Here is an 18,187-nt window from a genome sequence, read left to right as displayed (position 1 = left end):
AGTTGTTCCAAACCTGAAGCGGCCGCTCAACCTTTTCGCTAGCAGTCCGTGCAGCCTTTACTGACTCGTTATGCTGCTCGCGCATTTCGGTTCGCATGCGCAATCAGAAGCACAGCTACATTGCTAGTGCACGTGTCCCGAGAGGATTCCTGAAGTATTGTTTATTTAACATAACGAGCACACTTCCCGGCGCATCCTGTGCGCAACAGCTGCTTCGAAAACAAAAAATAAATAGTCACGTCACATCCAGCAACGTATACCCGAGCGGAAAGGCTGTTGTTCGGGACGCACGGTGTACGGAGTCGGTGACATTAACCTCTGTGGTGTAGACGCGGCACCTCTGGCGCACAGCCTCTAGGGCCGAGGGCTTCTATAGTTTTACTGCGAGATCTCGCGTGCGGATAGCTGGCTGTCCAGGGCCCACAATTCAGCATCCGATAAACCGTGCCAACAGCGATCTAACCTTGTTCTAATGGCTGCTTGCGACACCACCAGCAACTTTCTGCGTCATTTCACCGGGTGTCTCCGGTATGCAGGAGTGACGTAGCACTTTCTACTTCCGTTTGTTATACCTAGACGGCCTAGCTATAGAGCTATAGTAGCGTTAACGGGAGTTCACCCTGTAAGTAAAAAGCTTGAACCACAGCACGCAAGACTTATTACATCAATAACAAAACCTTCCAAGTGATGGGACGGCAGACAGAACAAGAGGGCACATTGAAGTGTCGTCTTGTTGCTGCGTGCGCCGCAATCGATCTTTTTTTTTGTTTTTACACAGTTTTTTCATTTCAACCCAGTCGACCACCAGGCCAAAACTTCGAAGGATTTATTCACGAATACAAAGAGGCAAATAATTTGCAAAATGACGAACAAGATTGCCCCCCTCCCCGCCTTTGCAGGTAAAATATCGTTGAAATCGTATTAATAAGCGCTAAATAAATTTTGAGAACCAATTATAGTAACCTTCAGATTACAGTCGGTACACGTTAAGCGAAATCTCCGCGACTCATCAGTGTCGAGCATAATGGCAGACTAAGAAAAACTCGCAGAAAGCTCTGGGCCAAAAGAGCTCTTATGCTCGAATTGTTCGTATAAGAGCAAATTAAAGCCAATCCTCCTCATGCTGAATATATTATTAGCGAAGGAGGGCCGCCAATGACAATACAGGCTCCTGGGCTTGTATTCGCAAAACATTCTTACGCTAAAACTGTTCGTTTGAGCATGTTCCAGCCGACCGAGATGTTGGACATATCAGTAAAGGGGGCCGGCCATTGGCGAAGAGAACTTTGTCAATTCGGCCTTTGATTCCCAGCCCAAAACTGTCTTTTCCCTCCTGTCTGACATAGTTATGTGCACTGTGATTTCACATGAACCAATACTAACTCACGTAACTGTCAACAATCTAGTCCAGTTGGTGGTTTCGGAGGGGTTTATCGCTCACTGTCAACAATCTCTCGGACGAAGAGCGGAAGCTTGACGTCCTTCTTAACCTTAACCTAACGTGCGCACCTCTCGCACTCCAGCATCCACTGATGACCTCGAGTAAGGAAAAAAAAAAAGAGGAAGCTGCACCGCTGATATGGCACGTAACAGCGAGCGACTCTAGTCGCGGCTCTGAGCGACGTGGCTCACACAGCGGTGGTGGTCACCTGGAGGGTCGTGGCAGGTAGCACAAGAAGGGTAGACTACTCACCCGGGGAGGCACCGACTCCTGCAAGCGTGCGCGGGTGCGAGTGTCATCGCCGCGTCACGCAGGGAGCGAACAGCAGCCGCTCGTAAAAACAAATTGACCAACCAACCTGGGCAGTGGTTGTTCTCGGGGAGCCCTTATCTCCGGCCAGCGTCGGCGGAAGGGAGGGGAGTGCATCGGTGCCCGAGCTCGCTGCTACGACATGGGCGCGTGGGCCAAGACGGGCACGCGGGGTGCCGGTTTCGGGAGGCTGCCGGGCCGCACTGAATGACGCCCTCTGCGCACCGTGCGTCCAGCGGCATGGAGTGCGCGTTCCGCGCTCGGGTCTGCGCGCGTACGGCGCTCGTTTTGTCGCCGCTTACGCATGCGCCCTTCGCGGGAACAGCTGGACGGGCCCGCTGCAGCCGCTATCTTACGCGTGACGGCGGTATGTATACGTAATACGCGTTCTAAAGAAAACACCGCACGAGAGTGGATGAACTACTGCGTGCCCAACTGGGCCGGGTTTGCCTTTCGAACAACGCGAAACTCGCAGAACGGCCGCATGTATATAAGCAACCCGTGCAATCTGTTCTCTCGCGTTTTATTTACGCACCTAAAGCTTGGAACACGCTACAATATATAAGTCATGCGGCACGCGCCCTGCGAGGGAAGGAGAAATGAAGAGAAATGAGAAAATACGTATAGGGGGACGCTCTGCTGTCTACTTTGCTCGATGGGAGAGTGACAAAGGGGCCGAAAGATAAGAGGGCCAAGGGTAAAGAGAATTGATGCGCACGGGAAGACACAACACAGCGTCTCTCGTGATCAGGTGGCCACTCCAGCCCGTTAACCTTGAGTGCTTGAAGAGTGCTAGCGAAAGGTGGCCGTGCCCTCGATATTCGCTTCCGCAATAGGTCTAATATCCAATCGGCAGCGCACCGGAAGCGATGACGTTGGGCATGCCCCTCGGAACAGTAGTCAGCGGAGATGCTCGAACTGTACTTGGCGGTTGGACAGCAACTTTTTGAGTTGAATAATAACAGAGCAATGCGACGAAATGTCGCTGGGTGGGCCAAACAAACGTCCAGTAACGCTTCTAAATTCATCAAAGAATCTATGATATGCAATGTCATTCATTCATTCATTCATTTAACGGGTGGAAGCAAACTTCGTTTCAAGTATTAAAACATGTGTGTTACTTCCGACGCACGCACTTATAGTATAGAAGGCCCCATAGCGTTATAAACAAAGGAAAAAGATAACAGGGCCCTCAAGGGAAAACGTCTCTTCTGCACCAAAGATAGATTACTTCCAGAAAATCTTACAGGGAGAGAGAGAGAGAGAGAGAGAGAGAGAGAGAGAAAGAGAGGCAGAGAAAGACAAAGAGATAGTGCTGGAGATGTTTGCCTGGACATACGCCTGGCACGCTACTCCAGATGAGATTGGTGATGCTTGAAATGACCCCCTCATACAGAGACAGTACGAACTCCCGCCCAACAGGCACAAGCAACGAGCATCTAGAGCGTCTGGTACAAGACAGTGTTCCAGAGGTAGACTAAAAGTGCTTTCATGATGCCCAGAGAAGTATCAGCGCTGCTCCAAGGTCCAAGAATATGGTTCAGTTCGAAAGAGGCTGCCGCGTCAATTTAGTTAAAGCAGATTTCAGGACCGCTCCTGTGGTCGCAAAGCGTGTGCAGAACTCACAAGAAGTGGTTTAAGTCTTCGCGCACATTGCACGCAGCACTTTAGTTAAAGTTGTCAGTTACTTGAACAAGCATGCCTATAATTCGGCATATATGCTCGTCGAAAAAGGCCGGTCCGCGTTAGCTTGGATTATGTGGACGCTGCTCATATACAGCCGTAACGACGCGCTGGCGATCATTACGACGGTTGATTACGCGAGACTATACGCTCGAAAAAATGGGCAAGGAAGAAAAAGTGAATGCGAGAACATCACGTAGATTGTACCGCTAACGCTGCCGAATTCTAGAGAACTCATGCAGGGTGCCAGCGGGGACAAGCGCTTGTCCCCGTGGGTCTCTTTCTTTGCGCATATGTTTTAGTTCGCGCTGATATAACCTCACCATGCTATAGTGTCTCGTAGGCGTGAGCCCGCGGCGCAACCTCGCCAGCACACGTGTGGAGTTGAACTGCCGAAGCAGAGAGAGAAGTGTCATCGACCCTATTCTGTGACGAGAGCTCAATAGGCTCGGAAACGGCGTCCGCCTAACTCTGTGTTTTAATCCTTCGAGTACATTTTCGTCGCTTTATGGTGCTGCCTTCTGCTATGTCACTAAAACTTAATCCATCATTGGCCATGTTTCTTTTAAAACAGAAGTCGCTGACGGTGGCGTTCAGTGGAGGAAAAACAAGAACACATGCGAATGTGCTCTATCCTCATTAACAAACATTTACGAGATAATAAAAAAGACTCCCGCGTGCAATGACGACAAAAAATACATATTCAAATAAACGGAATGTTTACGCAAAGCTGGCCAATAATTTCGGTCGTTGCACGCGCCGCAGTCAGGACCACTCCGGTGCGTAGCGTGGAAAGAAAAAATAAATTGTTGGTTGAACGCTGTTGTCGGGGCCCATAGGCGCAGAACCTTAAATTGACGAGCGTCCTACGCTGTTCGCAAATCGAAGTTCTTGCTACACTTTTTAATACCACCATGCTGCATTAGTAGACTGTGACGAGGATGTGGCCTCTCCGTATAGCGAACGTTGCCATCTGAACTATCCATCCAGTGCGCTTGGAGTGGCGAGGGGGAAAGGGCGAGTTTCGACGAATGCTACTTATGCTCTCGCCCCACCTCCACTAACCGTGCATAGGTCTAGTGTAGCTTTGTTTAACAGAATACGGTTTTTATGTCCCACATATTTTAGCCGTTTCCTTGAGCAAAAGAAATGAAAGAAAGGAGCGCATTCTCTCTAACTTCATTCAGAGATGCTACCCTCCTGCACAACAGCATGCCCAGGGCCGGGATAATGTAACTATTCCTATTCCAACACTATTCCTTTTCGCGCTTCACCAGTGGTCCTAGAGTAGCGACTGCCCCTCACGTTATCACCGCTGGATCGACTGATCGTGAGTGGGGAATGATGAGAAAGAAATAGAATTGAGCTAAAAGAATCCGTGCATTATACCGACCCAGGACCACGATTATGTAGCGATGCCTTTTCCGATGCTATTCTATTTCGCGCGCTTCGCGCTTCGACAGTGGCCACAGCAACGACACTCCGCCCGCGTTATCAATGGGATCAGCCGGCCTTCAACGGAAGATGATAAGAGTGGCATAGAATCGAGCGGAAGGCATCGCTAGGGTCTTGCGGCACAGGTTGATGTAATCGAGTGCTGTGAACGACAGACGAGCGCTGCTATTGAGCGAAGCGTCGTCTTGGTCCACCATATAGGGTTGTGCGGATTGCGAATGAACTAAATGAGCTGCATTTTGCGAGGTACTACATCGCCATTGCGAAGAGCAATGCGAACAAGAAGCGTCATATCGAGCAGCGAGAAAACGATGTTGCAAGAACGAATTAGAGTGCCTCCACACGTCGCACAGCTTTTAACTTGTCTGACCTTGGGAAAGACGTGTCGAGTCTTGCAGTGAAGCTATCAGTTGTTATGGCCAAAGCAGGTCAGTATCGCAATATCAAAAGGAAAGAAACGGAAAAAAATTAGCTGCTATACTCAAAGGGACAAGAAAACTCGGGAATCCCTGGAGGTGACGCTGACGATTTCACTCCAGCAACATTTGGTCCTTTGATGGAAACAGAAATTCACGATTAAAAAAATAATGACAAACAAAACAAACGAAAGAAAAACGTGAATATCCTATTACATTGCAACTAGGTTATAAAATATTACTTTCCTGCAGTCGAAGAGTACGCCAGCATAACTTAGCACGAGGACGACAGTAAATAAAAGAACGAGGTACAGAGTTCGCGAATTCCGTGTTCTTATTTATATGTTTCTATTTAATCTTTATTGTATCATATACTGAAGAGAAGTCGCGTTCGTAGCAAGTGCACTGAGATTGGACACGTGCTACGCAGTGTGACGTGGCAGCTTGATCGTAACGGGATGAAAATAATTAACATTTGCCGTGCACAGTTCGCCGACGCGCAATCAAAGAGCCTCAAGCAATGCTCTGCGCTGCCATGCGCTTCTTTATTTCGAAGCGTAACCCTAAACTGCATTTAGACAATTTTCCTTGAGCCCAACAAAAATGTATAGGCTTTGAGCTTTTTTCTGGTGTATAAAGTATTCGCGGTGCCGCTCACGCAGTTCATGTGGCTGTCTGTGGAAAGTCATACGAGCGCATGCGGCCATGGTTGACATAGGTATTAGCATTAACCTTACGGCTCAATACTCGTGCTAATGGATAAAAAACGATGATGTGAACTAAACAACTGGGCGGATAAGTAAATGAATAAGAAAATGTCGCTGTTTCTCCCAAAAGGCGAAGCATTGAATGCGATAGCAAATTATGAGGCAGCTACACGAAGAAAGGTGAGTAGTTTTATCGGCAGTATAAACTGCTGTAAACATTCGCTGACTAACTAAATTAACAAGCATGGTGTCACACGCGCACAGGCAAACGTGAACACATCTCACTCGATGACCGCGGACACTCGCTGTCAGAACGCTGACGTGATGGAGTGGCAGCAGCGGCGAGCGAATTGCCCTTCACGGTGTATCTCGCTTTGCAAGTAAACTTTGCAACACTTCTGTACCCTGATAACAGACGTGTTTCCCGCAATCATTTCACTCGATCGTTGATCGCTTTAGTGCCATTACAGTCCCAGTCTTACACTAATTTTAAACCGCTTCTAATTTCACGCGTAAATTGCTTTCAGATTAATTTGAACTACTACGCCCCACTGACATATCGCTAGCGTTGTATGGGTGCAGGTGAAGTCATCTGTGACCAACGTGTGCCCGTATTCAAAAAGCTTTACGTTCGTAAGTGTTCTTCCGCATTGCCTGGCCGCCTTCTCTTACGATATGTTCAGCATTAGCATTGCGTGGCATTTTCTCTTGCTAACAATTCAAGCGTAACAACTTTTTTTGCGAACACTGGCCTTGATGCTATTGTTACGTAAATAAATAAATATGACTATCGACAACGTTTAAGGAATCGGTGAATGTCGCATGAACGCAATGTCTCATCGTGCGCCAGAACTCTATTGCACGGAAGAAAACCTCAAGCTGATAAATTTATATATAGGGCTATATTAAAGAGACTAACCCAATATTTACAACCCGCTATGAAAATAAGTTATCAACGGAGAAACGGCACATTGAATTACGTAACGTTGCGCGTTGGCAGACACACTTTCTGAGTTCCCTTTAAAGTTTGAAACACATTTAGGCAGGCAAACTTTATATGAGGCCGGGCGCCGAATTCATAGAGCTCATCACATGTAATGCGATATTTTCTATTGGCCGCTCGCCTTCGCTAATAACATGCCGAGCATCAGGATTGGCTGAAATTTGTTCTTACGAACAATTCTAGCGTCAGAGCCTTTCGTGAATACGGGCCCCTGATGCATAACTTGCGGCACTATATTCACCAATATACAAGTGGCAAAAAGAGAACACGTCTGTACTATGAGAACGATACGTTACAGACATGAATGCAAAGTTTGTGGCATTGCTCACCCACGTGTTGACAGCGGTCTCGTTCGCGCATAGAAATGGCGGTGCGCGCAGATGCCGACCAGTGTCGAGGGTGTCCGCATGTCATAGCCCAGTCATTTGAAAAGTTGGGCGCAAGACGAAGCTAGGAACCACGTCATTTCTCATAGCAAGCGCTGCTTAATGGGCTTTGGGCAATCACGCAGCACAATTGCCGAGATTTACACTGGAATCGAACGCAGGTCGTTTTTGTCTTCTACGGCTCTTGTGCGGCAATGAGACGACGCAGCCCAGCTTGGGAATTCCTACATGGATCCGTCTTTGTGCGCGGAACAGGCTCAGGGCACCGGCGAAGTGTCGTTGACACCACCCTGGTCGCCGGATTAAAGTGCGAGGAGGTTGAGCTCGAGAACCAGGAGGATTCGCGACTCCAAGGTGATAATGCCGGGAGCTTGTAATTCAGCTTTTTAGATGTGGCACTTTGCCGGGCGCCGTAAATTTATGGCCGAAACAACCTCTAAGTTGCCTCATACCTCTCCCTTCAAGTCTTCCCAGACTTGAACTATTTTTTCAAGTGGCAGAAGTCGCTTTCACATTCTTGGGTCACACAAAAAACAGTGTTTGCAAGAACATGGTTTTCTGGGAGCTGCCGGGAACGGCACGCACGCACACATAGCACAGCCCAGCGCAACACAGCACTAACAAAACAAGCTGCTTGCCTACAACGGCCTGGATAGTTTTGCTATTTGGCATTTAATTATTCGGAAACTAGAACGACCAGACACGAAAATGACACAAAGAGAGCGCTTGTTTGCATCATATTCGTGTTTGGTCGTTCTAGCTCTCTCTCTCTCTCTCGATATATATATATATATATATATATATATATATATATATATATATATATATAGTGTACTCATACTTTCCTACATGAATATGCTGCTGCATCCCCTCTGCCTCCTAGAAGCAGACATACCACTAGTTCTTTCTGACGCAGCACACGTTTGCAAGCCGAGGAAGGACAGAGATAAGAGTGCTCGTCCCTCGCTCTCTATATATATTGTGAAGTTCAAAGAAGCTCACCTTAGTGCTGGCGCAAATAAATTCTTCCAGTAACAGTTTCTGTTGGCAGTGCTTCAGACTTGTGAACAAAGGCCAGGATACACACAGTCTGGTTTGCGCCTATGAAGCACCGCGTCCGACGGCAGGTCATCTGCGTCACACAAGAAGCACGGAGATTTTCTTGACAGTGATGGGAGGGTCGCCGTTGGAGCCGGTACAACCAAATCTTGTATCCAGCGACGTTCCGTTTCATGGATCCAAGCTCATGGAGCGATGTCTGCCAAAGGGTACGCGCTGGCCCCATGAGACAAAGGCATCGCGGTTCCACAGTCGACTACGCGCACCTTTCAACGCACCGCAGATTATACGTATACACACGTAATATATACAGGGTGATCATTTAAAAATTTTATGGAATCTTTAAAAATAGCCTGTTGCAGATAACATAATTCTAGTAATTGAGCTGGATTATTCAGAGGCGGACATTGCTAGCGCGATAAATCGAAACACATATTCAACGAATTAACAAAAATCCACTAATTATCTTTTGGATTAAGTACTTTACGGCACATATTGCAGTTTACGAATTGTAGCCGGTGAGATTGCAAGGCGTATCCACTTGGAATGAATTTCCAGAACGACGCCAGTTTGGAGACATGTGCCATCAAAATAGCCGTAGGAATGCACTGTTGTTACACTTACTTTTTTTTAACAAAGCGCTCTTTTACGCATTGAAGCCCAAAAGTAACTAGGACGCCCATGTATTTCGTCCCACACTTTCGGAAATAATATCTCGAAACTGGTGTCATCCTGGAAATTCATTTCAAGCGGATACGTCTTGCAAGCTCACCGACTAGAATTCGTATATCACAATATGTGCCGTAAGGTGATTAATTAAGATGTTAATTGGTGAACTTTTGTTAATAAGCTGAACATCACTTTAGATTTCATGTGCTCGTAATGCCCGCCTCTTCAAATTATCCAGCTCAAGGACAAGAATTACGGTATCTGCCATAGGCGATTTTTAAAAATCCCATAAAACTTAAAGGTGATCACCCTGTATAGCCGCAATACGCGGTTTCAACGCTCTAATACCGGGTACGAGTGTCTTTTCTCAGGAGTCCATGTACGCCAACTGTTCAGCCGATAGCAACATATTAAATACGCGAAGAAACAAACACAAATAGGTTATGTTAGCTTAGCCCCGCGCGTCCTGCTCGTATATATAGGCATAAATCCCGAAAGGAACGATTTGTCACTCACCGGCGTTCCTTGTAAGCTGGGTGGACAGCATGGGATTGTGTTAGCATCCCGTGCCCTCCAATCTGGAATTTGGCGAAGGTGTGGGTTCCACTTCAAGGCCGACGAGGTCGCGGATTATTGCGCTACGGCAAACGCGCCAATGTCCCCTCTCTTCCTCGGCTTCACTTGCGCACGCAGCAGCCAACGGATGCGTCACTGCGGGCACTTGGCGTGCGCCAGAAGAGTCGCTGGCTGTTGTGGAAAGGGTTCTCTCACTTTCTCTCGTGAGCAAGAGTCGAAGCGCGAGAATGACCAATAAGCCCGGCACCACGAGTCCGCACTGAAATGTTCAGTCGGCTTTTAATTTTATCTAGTTACCGCGTTCAACGTGACCTACCCTCGGCCAGGCCTGTTGATCGACGAAGCTCTGGCCTTCGTTACGGAGAATGAATATTTTCGAACGCAAATGCACGTCGGTTGGAAGCTACTTTGCATTCAGCGCTCATTCGGTTCTAGTAGATAGCTGCGCGCATCGGAGGCAAATAAAGACCGAAGCTACATACCGGCGTACCACAGTTAGTTCTATATGCGGGCACCTTAACGCGAGAGCTGATGCTGTATGCGCGGCTGCGTGTTTTCCATGGGCCCAGATTGGCCACAGACTACGGGCACGAGAAAGGCTTGGAGTGCGCGGTGAAAACGAGCGCAGAACCAGTGGGTGCAGCAAAGTTAGCGGCGTGAGCATCGAAGACAAGCAGCGTCAAGGTATACAACCCGCAGAGGAGGAGAGCGCAACACGACGCACGAAATGCTCCGGAACCACGCGTCGAGCGACGACGTACAACTCGGACGCTTGCGTAAGGGTACTTTGAGCATGTAGAGCTGTCAAATTTGCGGCACGGTGGGCGAATTAAATTCTGAGAACATTTAACGTAAGAGCAAGTTGCCAACGACGTTATCCGCTCAAGTAATCGGAGAACGTCACTTGTGCCGGCTTTCGATGACTTGGGAAACGATGAGGTGTCTTGTGAAACGATGAGGAGGCGACATTTCCCAAATGAATCAAGTCGAGCACCAACTATGCACTTCTTTGTTTTGTTTTAATTGCGGGGTGAGACTTATGCGCACATGTTGAATTAGTTGGTTGCGCAAAACGGCATCGTTAGTACAATTATGAGCAAAAGGTCAATCGATTAAGGTGAAGTACAACATTCGACAAGATAAATACAAGACCGGCGCCGGGAATAAGTGTGTACTTTGATAAGAAACGGCAGAGTGGAGCTACTTGCAAAAGCTTTGTTGTTACAGATTAGAGATCGGGTCAGGGTGTTCCGTTGTGACCGCGTGTACGTCCTGATCACGGACTCTTTTACAAAACTAGTTCAAAGAAGCAGGACGATGCCCTGCAACGATGTTATGCGAACATGGCAGGCACACTGTATAAGCTAAACAGTCTGTGAGCATCCACGGGTGTCTATAAATGAGAATGTGCCAGCCAATAAAGTTACTGGAGGCTTTCAAAGCATTGGGTGCAAAACACCGGCTGACAGTCACTGCGAAATATATGCCGGAAACAAATGTTATAGGGCCCAACACTTGAACGGTAAAGCTCATATATTAGTGTGTAACGTTAGATGACTGCTGATGTTGCATAGCTGCATATAGAAATCACTTAGTGTAAATAACAGAATCATAAAAAAAGCATTATGAAACATCGTTCCAGTGCACTAATTAAACACGGACGAGAAGAGAAAGACAAGAATACCGGCGTTCGTGTTGTCTTTCTCTTCTCGTCCGTGTTTATTTGTGCGCTGGAACGATCTTTATCTTTTTTCACCTATAACTACGGTAGGTGGTGTATTATGTGCGGCCAGCGAGCCCCTGGTATAAATAGTACTCTCCTTTGTCTGTGCAGTCACACTGAACGGTTGCCTCTGCTAGACAGCAACAGGACTTTTGCTCTATTCTGACGCTTCGTGAACTTCATTTTGCTCGCGGGAACTACTATCATTATTGTATACGAGGGCAATTCCGAAATACCCGATTAAACTTATTTTTCGATACTCAATGAGTATCTTAATGAAATATTGTGGAAGCCTCGTGGTTAAAAATTTTAGGCAATGTTGACGAAACTTTTTCTTAGAGTACAGCTCCTACCTATACTATAAGAATATGCATTTGCGTAAGTTAGCCGATGTACTTGATTTATTCTTTGACCTACACTCAACCACGGCAAAGGATGGTGCTCTTGGGTTTACACGAAAGAAAACAAGATGGCGCACCGTCCAATATTTTCATTCTACATATCTTGTTAGCGCTTACCTGTGTATTGCGCAACGAAAACTAGACTGTTACTTCTATTCTTTCTTCTAGACACCTCAATGACCACTACGAGTCTTTTTTTTATACCTGACAATACGAAAACTACCTGATCATCAATGACGGCTGGCCTTCCACATTCGCTATTGTGCCGGCGTGCACTTCGCGTTTTGGACCGAAACGTATAGTATGAAATCTTGCCGCACGTGCACTTCTTCAGTAAGGTGATGCTTTTCTCTGTAATACCTGTTCGTTACTGCCGAAGAAGAGGCAGAATTATCTACTTACAGATTGGCGGTGTTTGCTCGGTGTGGGGACAACTCGATGCTGCCAATGACAGCGTAAATCTCTCGCTTAAGCCGGACGCCGGAAGCGTTCGGGGGTAGGAAGCCGTCAGCGCTCGACATTCACCGGTGGTCTCCCTGTCAAGTACCGACAGAGCTTAATTTCAGTGACCCGACGAGAACCGGCGTATTCGGCACGGCATAAGGAATGGGCAGTTCCCCTCGTTCCACAACACTGGTCGTCAGCGGATACCGAGCTTTACGGCATGTCGGTTAACACAGATAATATATATATATATATATATATATATATACAGGCAGTGCTACCAGCATATGCGTAGCATAGAGCAGGCACAAGCGCTTCAAACTGGTATGCAGTCTTCGTTTCATGCTTCCAGCGTGATTCGAAATAACCGTAATTTCAGCAACTCTCCGGCAGAACTAAACATTCCCTGCGAGTGTTATTTTTATTTGTTACAGTGAATGCAGACAATGCAGAGAATTTCACGTCGATCTCATATCTCGTTCACCATCGAGGTGTGATGCCTGCAACGCCGTTGGCGGTGCTCCTCACCATGGAAGCATTGTGAGACGCCTGGTAGCTGCCACGGCGCTGTTCCTTCGGCTCAGCAGGAGCTGCCTTGCGTGCTGCGTCGTGCCAACATGTCACACCCGCGGGTCTACAGTGAGAACACCGTCCGAGGAGCTTAAGCGCAACGCTATAAACCTTGCTATCGCTGACAATTCTTCGCACTTGTGGAGAAAGTGTCAATTTTCTTTTATTGATTCAATGGATAACCGAAAATTAAACCCTCTTTAGCATTTTCTGCATCAAAGCAGCTCAGTCGCAGAGCGTCTAATTATGACAGTGATGGCACAGTACTTCCATTTCGCACCGCGACTTGGCGTTCAGTAAAGGCGCTGTGTACGCAGGAGCGGCGTCCTCCGCCGGTGTATGTCGATCGTGCGTACCCGCCTGTGTGCGCTTCGCCGCACATCCAATGAGTCTTGCGGCAAATAGGAATTCTGGGGGAAACTAACCCGGCTTACGTCATCGAATGGCGCCACCAGGCGTTTCATTCCGGCATAGGCGCCTCGGAGCCGGTAGTTACGGGCATATGCCGCCCGACGACATTCTATCACCCTTTGTAGTTACATGCCATTCCTGCCACAGTAGCACTAATTCCGACAACAGAAAGAAAGGGAAAGACAGGACGGCTGCTGGAGCATTTTTGGGCGGGAGGTCCAGCTTCGAATATAGCAGCCCAGTTCGTCTTCGCAATATTTCGTACAAGGACACGCGAGCTTGTTTGCGAAGCGCCCGTTTGCAGAAGGCTGCGGGTGGTGGTATAGGTTAGGGCAGGTTCTGGCAAGCTAAGGACATAAATTACTTACCTCACTCCTTTAAAAACGTTACAAGGGCGCAAACTACCAGTAATAAATGCCCAACACCTACATCGCCGCAGCATTCATTTTTCTTTCTCAGGTTCTAAGGTTAATGTCGATATGGACATAACAAAACTATAAACTGTCTCTATTAATAATCATTAGTATCAATCATAACGTTCCTCTTCCTTTCGTTCTCCCTTTCGACGGGTAACACCAGATATTCATCGAATGGAAACTTTAATCAGCCTACCTGTTGCAGTCGCCATGGCGAGAGATTCATCGAGTTTGCGGGCGTGAAGTTGTGAAACTCCCTACCAGTAGAAATGAAAACCGCAAGGAATTATACGATGACAGTAAATAGTTTTCATCGCTCTTTGTGCGGTCCTTAACTTGTTCTCGAGCTCCTCTGTTAACCTCCAAGTTTCTGCCCCATATGTTAGCACCGGTAAAATGCAATGATTGTACACTTTTCTTTTCTATGACAGAGGTAAGCTCCCAGTCAGGATTTGGAAATGCCTGCCGTATGCACTCCAAGTCAATTTTATTCTTCTGTAAATTTCCTTCTCATGATCAGGGTCCCCTGTGAGTAATTGACCTAGATAAACGTACTCCTTTACAGACTCTACAGGCTGACTGGCGATCCTGAATTCTTGTTTCCTTGCCAGGCTATTGAACATTAGCTTTGTCTTCTGCATATTCATCTTCAACCCCACTCTTACACTTTCTCGATTAAGGTCCTCAATCTTTTGTTGTAATTCAGTCCCCAGTGTTGCTGAACAGGACAATGTCCTGTTCAGCAACAATGTCCTGCAAACGGAAGGTTGCTGAGATATTCGCCGTTGATCCTTACTCCTAAGCCTTCGCAATCTAAGAGCTTGAATACTTCTAAGCATGCAGTGAATAGCATTGGAGAGATTGTGTCTCCTTGCCTGACCCCTTTCTTGATAGGTAACTTTCTACTTTTCTTGGGGAGAACCAAGGTTGCTGTGCAATCTTTGTAGATATTTCCCAAGATATTCACGTATGCCTCCTGTACTCCTTGATTACGCAATGCCTCTATGACTACTGGTATCTCTACTGAATCAAATGCTTTTTCATAATCTATGAAAGCCATATAGAGAGGTTGATTGTACTCCGCAGATTTCTCTATTATCTGATTTATGACATGGATATGATACATCGTAGAATATCCCTTCCTGAAGCCAGCCTGTTTTCTTGGTTGGCTTCATGAAGTGTTGCCCGGATTCTATTGGAAATTATCTTGGTGAATATTTTATACAATACCGAAAGCAAGCTAACGGGTCTATAATTCTTCAATTCTTTAACGTATACCTTCTCATGGATTAGTTTAATGTTGACATTCTTCCAGTTCTCTGGTACACTTGAAGTCGCGAGGCATTGCGTATAAATTGCCGAAAGCTTTTCAAGAATGATGTCTCCTCCATCTTTTATTAAATCGACTGTTATTCCATCTTCGCCAGCCGCTTTGCCCCGGGTCATTTCTTGCAAGACCCTTCTAACTTCATCGATAGTTATAGAAGAAGCCTCTGTATTCTGCTCATCATTACTTCGAATGAAAGTAGTTTGGCTGCTCTGGGAACTGTACAGGTCAGTATAGAATTCTTCCGCTGATTTTACTGTGTCATTTACCAAGAGAAGGGAAGCGAAGTCGAGGACGGCAGAAAACTAGGTGGGGTGATGAAGTTAGGAAATTTGCAGGCGTAAGTTGGAATCAGCTAGCTCAAGACAGTGGTAGTTGGAGATCGCTGGGAGAGGCCTTCGTCCTGCAGTGTACATAAATAATGTAGGCTGCTGCTGATGATGATGACGTACATAGTTTTATATCGGCAAATCGGAAGTTCTCTGAAATCTGTTGTCTCTGCATTCAATTTGTAATCAAGGTTATTTCTTTTTATACTGATAAGTATTGAAGTGCCCTTTGCATTTCCTTGCTGTTTACAATTACTGTATTAGTTGTATGCAATACAACACGTCTTCCTTACTTACGAAACTTGAATATTATCATGAGTGCTCTTATTAATCTTTCATCGTAGATTTTCCCACAAATTTTACTAGAGAGAACTACGGAGACGCAAGTATGGCAGTTCGACCAGGATGGGAATGAAGGGCATAAAGTTGTCTTGAACTTCGTCCTTGTGGCTTCAAACGGCTTTGCAGCTTTAAGCGGCAAGTGATCATTTTCAACAACATATTGTGTTATAAAACGTCACAATTCGCAATGATTACGCATGTGCGCAAAGACAAATTGCCTTGCTGTGTTTAGAAAGCTTTGAGCGCTTGAAAATTTATAAAGATAAAGCGTAATAAATGAGGTCGCGATAATGTTTGAAGCCCCAAGCAGGAAGATTGGAGAAATTCATGTATAAACCATCACTTACGTGATATAGCTAAACGATCGCAGAGCCCAGAGCACCCTCTAGTAATTTTTGTAGGAACCTCTACGTCTTTCATGACTTCGCCTAAATATAAAATATATTTCTTTTATGATGAACCATTCACTAGTCTATTGGCTATCGGTCCATATATTGATCTATTATAAAGTAACTATGTGTCATGAATAAAGCTTCTTCTGATTCTGATTCCGATAGCCTGCGCCAAAAGCACCAATGTCACTCCGGGAAAGCCCATGTGCTGCCCCAAGCTGCTCGAAGCGGGCCTCGTCCAGTCTGGCGAAGCATTAACCGCTTCACTCCCGGCATATTGGGAACGTGTTGGGCCAGACTGATGAGCGACTAATCTCGCCTAACACGATGCCGGTATACACCTTCGAGCGCTTCTCAAGTGTATCAGTGAAAACTACCCGAGTCAATCGAGACACTTGGGTATACGACGAGGCCTTGTATGCAACGTGCATATTAGAAAATCTATGCTTGTACACGTCACATCATGGACGCTCCTACTCTTGAGGGCTCCGCACTCGGAGGTAGGAGTGCTGTTTCGTAGGCGCGTAGCTCTCGGACGGTAATGCCGCGCTTCTTCGGGAGTTACCTCTGTGTTCTCCTGGATCGTACATGTCCGGCCAGAGAGTTGGATGCCGGACCATTTTCATGCGTGCGAGAGCGCTTGCTCTGTTGTGCATATATTCCGCATTAATAGTTGCGTGGTACCCAATGAATTAATTAATGGACCCTCATTAATAGTTCCCTGGTACCCAATGAAGTTTGCGTCAGCATTCCGCACGTTTTCGTTCGTATATTTAAAAGGAGTTGGAAAAAAAAGGAAATATGCTTTCTTCCACTAATCTCCAAAAATTATGCATGCACGCTGACGTAAGTCGCGCTCACACCGTGGTCAACGTTTCTATAGAACAAAAGCTTGTTCAAGTAGCGTTTCTCGTGGCACCATTGCAAGTTGCCGCCGATGTAGGCGCCATTATTCACCGTGATGACGTGTTTCAATGCCACTTGCCGCGAATCGCGCAGAGACGCGGCGTAACTAAGTCGAACATTTCCGCCAGGGTATGCTTTTTTGCTTTTTTTTAATTTATTGAAATGGAAATATTAGAAGGATATTTAGTGACAATAAAGTGGCGATGGCCACTCCTTGTCACCTGATAATGAGGAAAAAATTATACACAGATAACGGGGAAGATCACAGAGAGAGAGAGAGAGAGAAAAGAAAGACAGGAAGGTTAAGACCTTGTACCGGGGCAGAAACGTCCCAAGACAAGAAAAACAGGCACGACATTAACTACAAGGGCACATGAGGTCCCAACGCCGTGCTATAGTACGGTGTATTCAGATCCGCGGAACGGGACGCCACAGAACAAGCGAGCAAGGACAAATCTGAAGCGCTGATTGACCAGTGAGCCACTTCAGTTGCATGTTGAGAAGTATACTGCTGGCTACATGTCACCGCTGGCAGCCTTGGGCATTTGCCGAAGGCGACTGACCAAGCGTAGTCACGTACTTTCAAGCGTCAACAGTGATATCGCCGCAAATATCGAGAGAAAATTTGCATACTTAATTCTTGTTCCTCCGCTCGCTCCCACTTAGTCACGCCCGTGCGTGTCGTTGCATCTTAATTAGGCGCGCGCCATCGACGTTATCCGCGTCCTTCTCTGGCTGCTGGCCAGAAAAGGTCACATCAAATATAGTCTCGCACGTGTCGTGTTATAAGTGACTTGTGCTAAATAGGTATAAGGTTAAAGGGGTTTAACTGGAGCCGCTGGAAGCGGTACGCTTACGGCTACTTGCAATTTCACTTAGATGAAAAAATAAAATTAATAAATTTATTTTATCGCTGGAGCATGAAGCATACCGTCGTGTAGCACCCCACGGAACGGCTTGAACAGGCATCCCATTGGCCACATAGGCGGGTCCTTCAGGCGCTTAAGAGCTTCATCGTCGACGGCTTCATCAGCGCAGACGAGAAATGAGGCATACGAATTATGCCTCGTCTTCAGGCGTTTGCAGGCAATTGGCGGTGCTCCGACATTTGACAGGCGAGCAGTCAGATCCGCAGACGTCGTATTTTGAGAAAGCCTGGACACAAAAATGGCTTTCGCTCGCGGGGCGCGTTTCGCTGCAGATATTGCCTTGCTCTCCCCAG

General features: G+C 46.7%; 1 protein-coding gene across 1 annotated transcript in view; it reads right to left on the bottom strand.

Annotated features, from left to right (window-relative positions):
• The window catches only part of LOC119439718 (uncharacterized), a 43,527-nt gene extending 33,594 nt beyond the window's left edge, over positions 1-9,933 (bottom strand). Inside the window, exons 1-2 of the mRNA XM_049660872.1 lie at positions 9,645-9,933; positions 8,403-8,532 (exon numbers count right to left, since the gene is read on the bottom strand). The gene's annotated coding sequence lies outside the window, so the exon portion shown is untranslated. The remainder of the gene's footprint in view (positions 1-8,402; positions 8,533-9,644) is intronic.
• Between the last annotated feature and the right edge of the window lie 8,254 nt (positions 9,934-18,187).

Source organism: Dermacentor silvarum, chromosome 1 (assembly GCF_013339745.2).
Source record: "Dermacentor silvarum isolate Dsil-2018 chromosome 1, BIME_Dsil_1.4, whole genome shotgun sequence".
In the NCBI taxonomy this organism is placed as follows: domain Eukaryota; kingdom Metazoa; phylum Arthropoda; class Arachnida; order Ixodida; family Ixodidae; genus Dermacentor; species Dermacentor silvarum.
The sequence above is the reverse complement of the archived record's forward strand: the minus strand, read 5'-3'. Positions and strand labels throughout refer to the sequence as shown.